We start from the raw sequence: 11,344 nt of genomic DNA, 5'->3' as shown, positions 1-11,344 counted from the left end.
CCCATTTGTAAACATTCTGCTGTTTTTATTTCTAGAAGTTATTTATTCTGTCCCATGGACGCACAGCAGTTATTAGCAGTCCTCTGCTGTTTCTAACACTTCCCAGTCTGCACTGTGCCCTCAAGAAGGGAAAACTGAACAAACCCTCTTGCCCTTCCCCGCTCCTGCATAATTATCAGTCCCTCAGGAGCAGATTTGGTCACCAAGGTAGGGCACACTTGTATGTGGGTTTTTTTTTTTTTTTTTTGAGATGGAGTCTCACTCTGTCACCCAGGCTGGAGTGCAGTGGCTTGATCTTGGCTCACTGCCACCTCCGCCTCCCAGGTCCAAGCGATTCTCCTGCCTCAGGCTTCTGAGTATCTGGGATTATAGGCGCCTGCCACCACCCCGGCTAATTTTTGTATTTTCACCATCCTGGACAGGCTGGTCTTGAACTCCTGACCTCAGGTAATCTGCCCACCTCGGCCTCCCAAAGTGCTGAGATTACAGGCATGAACCACCACGCCCAGCCACTTGTATGTATTTTAAAGGAATGCTAGTTTATATTGTTTGACAAAAGCACAATCCTGTCTGTGACAAAACTCTCTTCGTTTACACAGCTTGTGCCATTAGGGTCCTTGCCAAGGCAGAAACTCATCTTTAATTTAAACACATTAAAAGTCGATGGCTGGACATGCTCATTTCTTTGGGGTAAATGCCTAGGTCAATTGCTGGGTCATGTGGTAGTGTTGTATTTAGTTTAGTGTGTGTGTGTGTGTGTGTGTGTGTGCGCGCGCGCTTAAGAAACTGCCAAGCTGTTTTCTAGAGTCTCTGTACCTTCCTTTGACATTCCTACCAGCAGTGTATGAGTGGTCCAGTTTCTCTTTATCCTCACCTGCATTTGATGTTGTCACTATTTGTTATTTTAGTCACTCTGATAGGCATGTAGTGGCATCACTGTAGTTTTCATTTACATTTCCCTATTGGCTAATGATGTTGAACATCTTTTCGTTTTTTTTTTTTTTTTTTTTTGCCATCTGCTGTATATCCTCTTTGGCAAAATATCTTTTTGCCTTCAAAATGATCTTTTGCCTATGTTTTTTTCCTTTTTTTTTTTTTTTTTTTTTTTTGCCTTCTCAGACAGAGTCTTGCTCTGTCACCAGGCTGGAGTGCAGTGGCACAATCTCAGCTCACTGCAACCTCCGCCTCCCGGGTTCAAGTGATTCTCCTGCCTCAGCCTCCTGAGTAGCTGAGACTACAGGCATGCGCCACCATGCCCGGCTAATTTTTGTATTTTTAGTAGAGACGAGGTTTCGTTATGTTTGCCAGGATGGTCTCAATCTCTTGACCTCATGATCCGCCCGCCTTGGCCTCCCAAAGTGCTGAGATTACAGGTGTGAGCCACCATGCCCGGCCTTTTTTTTTTTTTTTTTTTTTAAAGAAATCAGATCTTGTTATGTTGCCCAGGCTGGTCTCAAACTCCTCAGCTCAAGCAGTCCTCTTGCTTCAGCCTCCTGAGTAGCTGGGACTGCAAGTTTGCGCCATTTTGCCTGGCTAATTTTTTATTTTTTGTAGAGATGGGGAGGTCTCCTTGAACTCCTGAGATGGGGATGTAGAGATGGGGAGGAGCCTTGAACTCCTGGGATCAAGCAATTGTCCCACTTTGGCCTCCGAAAGTGCTGGGACTACAGGCACGTACCTGCACACCTGGCTTGCCCATGTTCTAATTTGATTGTTTCCTTTTTTATGCTGTTAAATTTTGAGAGGTCTCTATTACGTATTTTAGACAGTAGTCTTTTGTCTATATGTGCTTTGCAAACATTTCCTTCCAGTCTGTAGCTTGTCTTTTTATCTTTCTATTTGGCTCTTTCACAGTGCAAACATTTTTAATTTTGATGAGGTCCAGTTTGTCTGCCTATCTTTCCTTTTGTGAATCAGGCTTTGGTGTCAAGTCTAAGAACTCTGCCTTGCCCTAGATCCTGAGGATTATGTTTTACATTTGAATTCATGATCCATTTTGAATTATATTTTTGAGGCATAAGGCATTTAGGTCGAGGCCCATTTTTTTTTTCTATGAATGCTGATTGCTCCAGCACCATTTGTGGAAAGGCTGTTCTTCCTCTTGAAGTGTTTTTGCACCTTTGTCAAAAAATCCGGCCGGGCGTGGTGGCTTACGCCTGTAATCCCAGCACTTTGGGAGGCCGAGGCGGGCAGATCACGAGGTCAGGAGATGGAGACCATCCTGGCTAACACGGTGAAACCCCGCCTCTACTAAAAAAAAAAAAAAAAAAAAAAAAATACAAAAACTTAGCCAGGTGTGGTGGTGGGCGCCTGTAGTCCCAGCTACTCGGGAGGCTGAGGCAGGAGAATAGCGTGAACCCGGGAGGTGGAGGTTGCAGTGAGACGAGCTCATGCCACTGCACTCCAGCCTGGGTAACAGAGAGAGAATCCGTCTCGAAAAAAACAAAAAACTTTTTGTGGTTACATAGTAGGTGTATATATTTATGTGGTGCATGAGATGTTTTGCTATGACATGAAATGTGAAATAAGCACATCATGGAGAGGGGTATCCATTAAGTCACAAACAATCCAGTTATACTGTTTAAGTTATTTTAAAGTATACAATTAAGTTGTTATTTACTATAGTCACCCTATTGTGCTGTCAAATAGTAGATTTCCTTTTCCACTGAATAATGGCCACAACAAATAATAAGTATTTTTAAATTTTTATTATTTCATTTTATTTTCTAACTTTCCAAACTTTTCAGAATAGTAGGCCTTATTTGTTCTATGTTTTGTACCCTCTCTGTCTTTCTGTATAAATTTTAAAATAATCTTATCTATATTTACAAAACATCTTGCTGGAATTTTTTGGGAATCATGCTAAACCTGTGTGCAAGTGGTACACACATTTTAACTCACATTGCCCCATTGCCCTCCAGAAAGGCTGGGCGGGTTCACGTTCCCACCAGCAGGTCCTGGGATGTGTGTTTCCAGCTTTGCCAGCCCTGCACAGTGACTGTCTTTGTTTGGCTTTGCCAAGCTGATCACAGAACCCGGCACCTTAGTTTGTTTTGTAATACTTAAATTACCAGCAAAGCGGAACGTTTGCTAACTTTGCTGCAGCTCTTCTTTCTGAACTGCCCTTCTTTTTTTGCTCATTTTTAGTTGAGATGTCTTTTTCTTTGTGATTTGGAAAAGCTTTGTCTCACTTGCCAAGTCTCCTTCTTTTGGAAACATTTACCTTAGCTCTGGTGTAGAAACCGCTAATGGCGCTGCTGGAGAGAGCTGCCCATCCAGTCCAGAAAGGTAAGACATGCCCCAGAGTTTCCCTGATACCTTTTTTAGCTGGAGCGCAGCGGCGCGATCTCGGCTCACTGCAACCTTCGCCTCCCATGTTCAAGCGATTCTCCTGCCTGGGCCTCCTGAGTAGCTGGGATTACAGGTGCGTGTCACCACGCCCAGCTATTATTATTATTATTATTATTATTTTTTTCGGAGACGAAGTCTGCTCTTGTCTCCCAGGCTGGAGTGCAATGGCGCAATCTCGACTCACTGCAACCTCCGCCTCCTGGGTTCAAATGATTCTCCTGCCTCAGCCTACCAAGCACCTGGGATTACAGGCACCTGCCACCATGCCTGGCTAATTTTTATATTTTTAGTAGAGATGGGGTTTCACCATGTTGGCCAGGCTGGTCTCGAACTCCTAACCTCAGGTAGTCTTCTCACCTCGGCCTCCTAAAGTGCTGGGATTACAGGCATGAGCCACCACGCCCAGCCACGCCTGGCTAATTTTTATATTTTCAGTAGAGACGGGGTTTCACCATGTTGGCCAGGTTGGTCTTGAACTCCTCACCTCAGGTGATCCGCCTGCCTCAGCCTCCGAAAGTGCTGGGATTACAGACATGAGCCACCTGCACCAGGCCTCTGATGCCTTTTGGTTGCTACTGAGTCAAGTCCCAGTTCTGCCACATGCTTGCCACATGACCAAGCCAGGTTACCTTACCCGCAGGATGCGGGCCGGGCTGTCAGGAGGGCTGAGTACATGTGGGATGATGGTTGTGCAAAGCCCATGGGGGACCTCTGAGGGGAAGGCAGAAATGCAAGGATTATCAAACAAGCTCTACTCCGGACTATGCTTTTGCTTCAGCATGGCTAACATGGCAAAACCCCGTCTCTACTAAATACAAAAATTATCTGGGTGTGTTGGTGTGCCCCTGTAATCTAGCTACTCGGGAGGCTGAGGCACGAGACTGTCTTGAACCCGGGAGGCAGAGGTTGCAGAGAGCCAAGATCATGCCGCTGCCTTCCAGCCTGGGTGACAGAGTGAGACTCTGTTTCAAAAAAAAAAAAAAAAACTTTGACTGGAAATGTATTTCAGCTCTGGACCTCTTTGATCATTGGCAGGGAGGGCACCTTTGTCATCCAAAGCAGGGGCCTCTGGAGTCTGTGAACCTGTGGCAGGTGATGTGCTGTTTGCTGTCTGGACCTGACCACTATCACCTTTACTGATAGTTGACAAACAGCTTGCCTGACTTGGCCTTGTTTCTCTGGGTCTTGTTCGTCTGGGGAGACATACTTTGGAAGCAAGCTAGAGTTTGAACCCAGAAGGTGACACAGGTGTGATGCTGGACACTGTCATCTAATGAGGTTGTAAGAAGCTAAAGGTGATGGCCACTCTGGGTGCTTCCTGTACCACTCCCCCAGGGACAGTGTCACAGGCCTCCAGGCACGAGGGGAACAGCCAGTTGGGGGCTGCTGTCACTATACACTCACCTCCTAATTCTTTTCCTTGTTGTTTTTGTCTTTTTAAAAACAATGGCTCCTTAATATCTGGCTTTTCTTGTTTTTTCAAATTATTCTAGTTACTTTTCTGCCTTTTCAGTATTTCTCCTTTTTTTTTCTTTTTTTTCTGACTTCCTCCTCTCCTCTTTCAGATCTTCATGCTATTTTCCTTCTATTTTCACTCTGTCTTGGTATTGATCTCTGTACCTTCAGTTCTTTATATGTTCACAGGTGTTGGCTCCCCCCAGAGAAGCTGACCATAATCTGGTCATTATTCTTAATTGGAACGGCCCTTTACAGCACAACAGGATGGAAGTATTAGGCACATATTGGTTTGAATCTAGTGACTATAGCTGGAAGGAACCTATGCCCCCCTCCCCCCAGGTTTATTCAGTGTGAGAAACCGTACAACAGCAGTCCAGGAATTTACTGGATAAATACTGTGATCCTGCCCCTCAGATAGTACTCTTTTTCCTTCCCAGTTGTATTTTCTTTAGCTGTTTGCACACCCATCCTGTATAATTAGGAGTAATTGTGCATCCTTCACTTTTATCATTTCTTCAGTCAGCTGCAGGTTTGTGTGCTGCTTTTTTTTTTTTTAATTTTTTTGTGACAGAGTCTCACTTTGTCTCCCAGGCTGGAGTGCAGTGGCGTGACTTCTGCTCAATGCAACCACTGCCTCTCGGGTTCAAGAGATTCTCCTGCCTCAGCCTCCCAAGTAGCTGGGATTACAGGCACATGCCACCATGCCCAGCTAATTTTTGTATTTTTAGTAGAGATGGAGTTTCACTAAGTTGGCCAGGCTGGTCTCAAATTAATGACCTCAGGTGATCCATCCTTCTTGGCCTCCCAAAGTGCTGAGATTACAGGCGTGAGCCACCGCACCCAGCCATGTGCTGCCTTTTTTTCTTTTTCTTCACTCAGTAAAACACCAACACCTTTAAACCTTTAGAGTCAGCATTTTAGTAGCTGCTTAATTCCCTGCTGGGTTGACAGACTTTCCTGGATACCTCTTTTCTCCCTGGGAGATGTCTGGTTGAGGTCAGGACATGGTGAGAAGTGTGTGGACTTGGCTGCTGACTTTGCACTTGGTAGGAGCAATCACTGGTCAGCTCTCTGTAGGCGAGGGCCTGTGTGCATCTCTGACCACTCAGATAGCTGGAGGAGGAGGGATGGGATGGGTGAGACCCAGGGAAAATAAACTGGTCACAAGCTTGCATGCCTGGTGATTCATGATGGTGCGTGGAAACTCTTCTTCTGATTCCAGAGCCAGAGAACAATCTCAGAGGATAGAGTGTTTTTTCCCTCTAAACTCTCCAATGGGCTGAAATCCCCTTGTTCAGTGATTGGAAATTGACACTGGGTTTCTGCCGTTGCTGTTTCCTGAGTGACTGTATTGTTTGCCCTAGAATTTTGATTAAAGAACATTGTTTACTTTTTCTAAATCGGCCAAGGATAATAATATCTGTTTCTGAATATAAACTGAGTTCTGTATTCAGAGGATTTTTAAAATACATATATTTTGACTCTTACTATCGTCATATATGTTGGTCATGACAAAGTGAGGGGGTAACCTTTTTTTCCCTAACAGGGTGTGTTTACTTTTGACCAATATCTGTGGTTTTGTTTACAGATTCCCACGGAAAATTCATTATTTCCCTTCTTATTACAAGAAGGTAAGTTTAGCCAAAGTCTTTTTAGAGAGTGACTGAGCTGGAAAGCACAGTACAGAGTAGAAGCCCAGCTTAGCGGCCTTTTGTCCTTTTCTGTTCTGTGTCACCAGCCGCTCAGTGTGGCGGGTGCTGCTTCACCTGCTGCTGCATTTGCTGAACAGTTATCCTGCCTCTTGCTCTCCCATCTCAGGTCTATCCAGCATATACAAGGAGGGTGGGGGCAAGAGAAGCTGCACTTTTTCTAAAGAAGTGTGGCCTCTCGGACATTATCCTTGGGAAGGTAGGTGAAGATAAATACTAATTTCTCTTCTGTGGCCACCCTCACAGCTCTGCCTGGCAGGTCGGAGCCAGCCTGTACAGACCCTTCTCCATGGGGCCAGGCCACCTGGGGAGTGGCCTGGTCACTGCAGACCTCTCAGGCTGTAACTGTTGGATCCAAATGCCCAGGTGGCAGCCCCCACAACTACTTAGGTAGCAGACAAGAGACCTGAGTACTTTTGGGGTCTTGATAGCTTGTAGACTTTTGTTGGGGAAATAAGGGTGTCATAAACACCACTGGCTTGGGAGCTGAGTCCTCCAGGCCCTGCCACCGACTGGCTGTGCGCCCCTGGGCAGATCATTCACCTGCTCTAAATTGGCCTCTTCATCTGCAGCGCAACCTGGGAACAGTCACTCCTGCCCCACAAGGCGCTTGATTTGCAAGGCTGGTGGTATGGTGGTGGTGGCTCCTGTTTTTGTTAACACACGGGCAAAGATCAGCAGTCATACTTATGAGCATTTTTGTGTTTCTGCAGATAGGGGATTTGGCCGACCCAGAAGGTAAATAGTTCTTGGACAAACAGGTATATACACGTGTACATAGAGCAAGTGGAGGGGCTGGGCAGAGCCCCCAGGCTGGGTGACCTCTGTGCCTCCTTCCATGTTCCTCCATTGTCAGGTATTACTAGGCAGGAGCACAGCTATCAAACTTAACACAGGAAGTTTTTATTTTAAAATAAACATCTTTTAAACACTTGCAGCCATCTTTCATAGCTAGCGTATCTTTTAATATTTTGTAACCTTACATGTGATTAAAGTGTTGTCCAGACTCTTTGTTTTGAAATAATCTTAGTCTCTCATGGAAGTTGCACAAATAGCTTGGAGGGTTCCTGTGTATCCTTCCCCAGCTCTCCCTAAAGATGGCATCTTAAATAACAACAGCACAGTGATCAGAGACAGAAAGTAGACATCGGTGTAACACTAAAGGCCTTAGTCAGAGTTGACCAGCCCTACATGCACTCATTTTGGGGGGTATGTGTGTGTATAGTTCTATGAAATTTTGTCATTTGCATAGATTTGTGTAACCACCAACACAATCCGGACACAGAACTGTTTTTGCACCCAGATCAATGCCCTTCTGCTTCCCCCTTCACAGTCACACCCTCACTAACCCCTGGCAAGCACTCACTGGTCTGTTCTCCATTATGATAATTTTGTTGTTTCAAGAATTTTCTCTAAATGGAAATTTATGTTGAACATCCCAAATCCAAAACTCTAGAATTCAAAATGCTTCAAAATCTGAAACTTTTTGAGTGAGGACACGACATTCAAAGGATGGAGCATTTTGGATTTGGGATTTGTAAATTAGCGATGCTTAACTGGTGAGTGTAATGCAAGTATTCAAAGATGAGAAATCTGAAACCTTTCACATCCCAAGCATTTTGGGTGAGGAATACACAGCCTGTACTTGTAAGTGATTTTAGGTGGCCATAGATGGCCATTTGTTGGAAGGGACCTTGTTCGTGCTGTGCCGTGGCTTATGATCCAGTCTTTGAGGAAGGCACCTTCACTTGTACCTCCCTTCTTTGAGATTCATGGTGCACATTTGTATTCTTTTTTAAATTTTTTAATTTTTTTTCGAGCCTTGCTCTGGTGCCCATGCTGGAGTGCAGTGGCACAGTCAAGGCTTACTACAGCCTCCACCTTCTGGGCTCAAGTGATCCTCCTGCCTCTGCTTCCAGTGTAGCTGGGCCCACAGGCATTCGCTGCCACACTTGGCTAATATTTTATTATTTTTTGTAGAGATGAGATCTCACTATGTTGCCCCAGGTTGGTCTCAAACTCTTAGGATCAAGTGATCCTCCCATCTCAGCCTCCCTAAGATTACAGGCATGAACCACTGCACCCAGCATCACTACTGCATGTTAAAGATTCTGAGAATTCCTGTGGAAAAGAAATTTGACTTTGCTTAACGTAGCTCCCCATAACTGTTTTCTTTTTGCTTCTGAGACGGAGTCTCGCTCTGTCACCCAGGCTGGAGTGCAGTGGTGTGATCTTGGCTCACTGCAACCTCTACCTCCCGGGTTCAAGCAGTTCTCTGCCTCAGCCTCCCAGGTAGCTGGGATTATAGGCGCCTGCCACCACACTGGCTAATTTTTTTGTATTTTTAGTAGAGATGAGGTTTCACCATCTTGGCCAGGCTGGTGTTGAACTCCTGACCACCCGCCTCAGCCTCCCAAAGTGCTGGGATTACAGGCATGAGTCACCATGCCTGGCCAACCCTTTTCTTTTTTTTTTTCTTTTTTAAAAAGTATTTATGTATTAATTTTTCTCTTTTCTCAGACTTTGCAGGAATGAAAGGTCCCTCTTCCTTAACACCCCTGTATGAGCCTCTACACTCTACAAGGGCTTCTGAGCACAGCAGGCTGCGAAAGGCTGATCCTAGCACATATCACTTGGAAGACATTTTTAAAACTGTAATTGTATTTATTTATAGCTTTAAAACTATCCATGTTCTTAGGCCAGTTAATTAATTAAAAACAAAATAGGTGATGCCTCAAGTCCCCTGAGCCTGTGGTGTGGTGGGTTCTGGGTTCGGAGTGGAGGCACCTGATGGTCTAGTTCAGGTTCTTTGTCCCTTGTGGGGAGTGGGGTCCACATCAGGCCACTGGAGATGAGCAGGCAATGCTCTGTTTAGCAAGGCTGAGAGGATCGTGGTGAACTACAGATATAAATTTTCAAACAACCATGGGTATTTCAGATCGCTTTTTAAAAAATTCAACACAGAGCCAGGTGCAGTGGCTCACACCTGTAATCCTAGCTACTCAGGAAGCTAAGGCAGGAGAACAGAAATTCGAGACCAGTCTGGGCAACATAGCGAGATCCCATCTCTTAAAAAAAAATAGAGCCGGGCGCAGTGGCTCACACCTGTAATCCCAGCACTTTGGGAGGCCAAGGCGGGTGGATCACGAGGTCGGGAGATCAAGACCATCCTGGCTAACACGGTGAAACCCTGTCTCTACTAAAAATACAAAAAATGAGCCGGGTGTGGTGGCGGGCACCTGTAGTCCCAGCTACTCGGGAGGCTGAGGCAGGAGAATGGTGTGAACCCGAGAGGCAGAGCTTGCAGTGAGCCGAGATCACACCACTGCACTCCCAGCCTGGGGGACAGAGCGAGACTCCGTCTCAAAAAAAACGTAGAAATTGGCTGGGCATGATGGCTCACACCTGTAATCCCAGCACTTTGGGTGGCTAAAGCAGGTGGATCACGTGGTCAGGAGTTTGAGACCAGCCTGACCAACATGGTGAAACCCCGTGTCTACAAGAAATACAAAAATTAGCCAGGCATAGTGGCGTGCGGCTATAATCCCAGTTACTCAGGAGGCTGAGGCAGGAGAATCACTTGAACCCGGGAGGTGGAGGTTGCAGTGAGCTGAGATCGCCACCACACTCCAGTCTGGGTGACAGAGAGAGACTCTGTCTCAAAAAGAAAAAAAAAAAAACCTAGCTGGGCATGGTGGTGCACACCTGTAGTCCCAGCTGAGGCAGGAGGATCACTTAAGCCCTGGAGTTTGAGGCTGCAGTGAGCCTTGACTGTGCCACTGCACTCTGGGCCTGGGTAACAGCAAGACCCCATCTTTAAAAGAAACAAACAAAAATTCCACACATATCTGGCCACTCATTTGTCACCTTAAGCATGTTCACTTTGTTGCTTTATACAATCTAACATTTCCTAAATGTTGTGAACTCATAATTTTTGGAAAATACCTGCATCTGAAATTTTACAGAGTTCCAGATGCAATGGGATAAGTGCATTTTAGTGTGTTCATTTGAACGGTGTCCCCAAGGTGAGTCCAGTTCAGCCCGACTCTCCCGGGGGCTTTTGTGCAGTCTTCATTGTTGAAGGGGACTCCCTCTTTCCCTAAAGCTTGCTGTTGGAGACAGCTTCCCCTGCCCTCAGTGGCAGTGTGCTGCTTACCCCTTCCTTTTCTTTGGACTTGCAGGGTTTCTGTGTTGCACTGAGACTGGTGGCCTGTGCACAGAGTGGCCACGATGTTACTTTGAGCAATCTGAATTTGAGCATGTCGCCACTTAAATTAGTGAGTGTCCAAGTCCTTCAGGTTCACATTCTTCTAATAGCATGTGTGTGTGCATGTGCATATGCATGTATATCTCCATGTTTCCTCTAGCCCTCCCTTTTTATTGCAGTGAAATTCACATAAAGAAAATTAATAATTTTAAAGTGAACTATTCAGTGGCATTTGCTACATCCACAATTTTATACAATCATGACCTCTATTTCCAGAACACTTTCATCACCTCAAAAGGAGACCCTATCTGCATTAAGTCATCACTCCTTGATTTCCCTGTCCCAGTCTCTGGCAACCACTAATTTTATTTCTGTCAATGGATTTGCCTATCTTGGACATTTCATATCAGCGGAATCATATAAATGGCCTTTTGTGTCTGGCTTCTCTCACTCAGCATTGTGTTTTCAGGGTTCACCCACTTTGCAGCATGGATCAGTGTTTCCTTCCTTTCTGTGGCTGAATCATTGTCCATTCTGAGGATAGACCACTTCTTTATCCATTCATCTACCTATGGACAGGTGGGTTCTGTCCACCTTTTTGACTTTTGTGAATAGAATG

General features: G+C 45.5%; 1 protein-coding gene across 2 annotated transcripts in view; it reads left to right on the top strand.

The window, feature by feature from the left end:
• The first annotated feature begins 1,159 nt into the window (after window positions 1–1,159).
• The window catches only part of LOC100447016 (zinc finger protein 736-like), a 49,277-nt gene continuing 39,092 nt past the window's right edge, over window positions 1,160–11,344 (top strand). Inside the window, exons 1-2 of one of the 2 annotated variants that reach the window (XR_008514487.2) lie at window positions 1,160–6,440; window positions 11,195–11,304. The gene's annotated coding sequence lies outside the window, so the exon portion shown is untranslated. Of the gene's footprint in view, window positions 11,305–11,344 lie in introns of both variants that reach the window. The other variant, XR_008514489.2, reaches the window with a different exon arrangement.

This window comes from Pongo abelii, chromosome 18 (assembly GCF_028885655.2).
Source record: "Pongo abelii isolate AG06213 chromosome 18, NHGRI_mPonAbe1-v2.0_pri, whole genome shotgun sequence".
NCBI lineage: Eukaryota > Metazoa > Chordata > Mammalia > Primates > Hominidae > Pongo > Pongo abelii.
The sequence above is the reverse complement of the archived record's forward strand: the minus strand, read 5'-3'. Positions and strand labels throughout refer to the sequence as shown.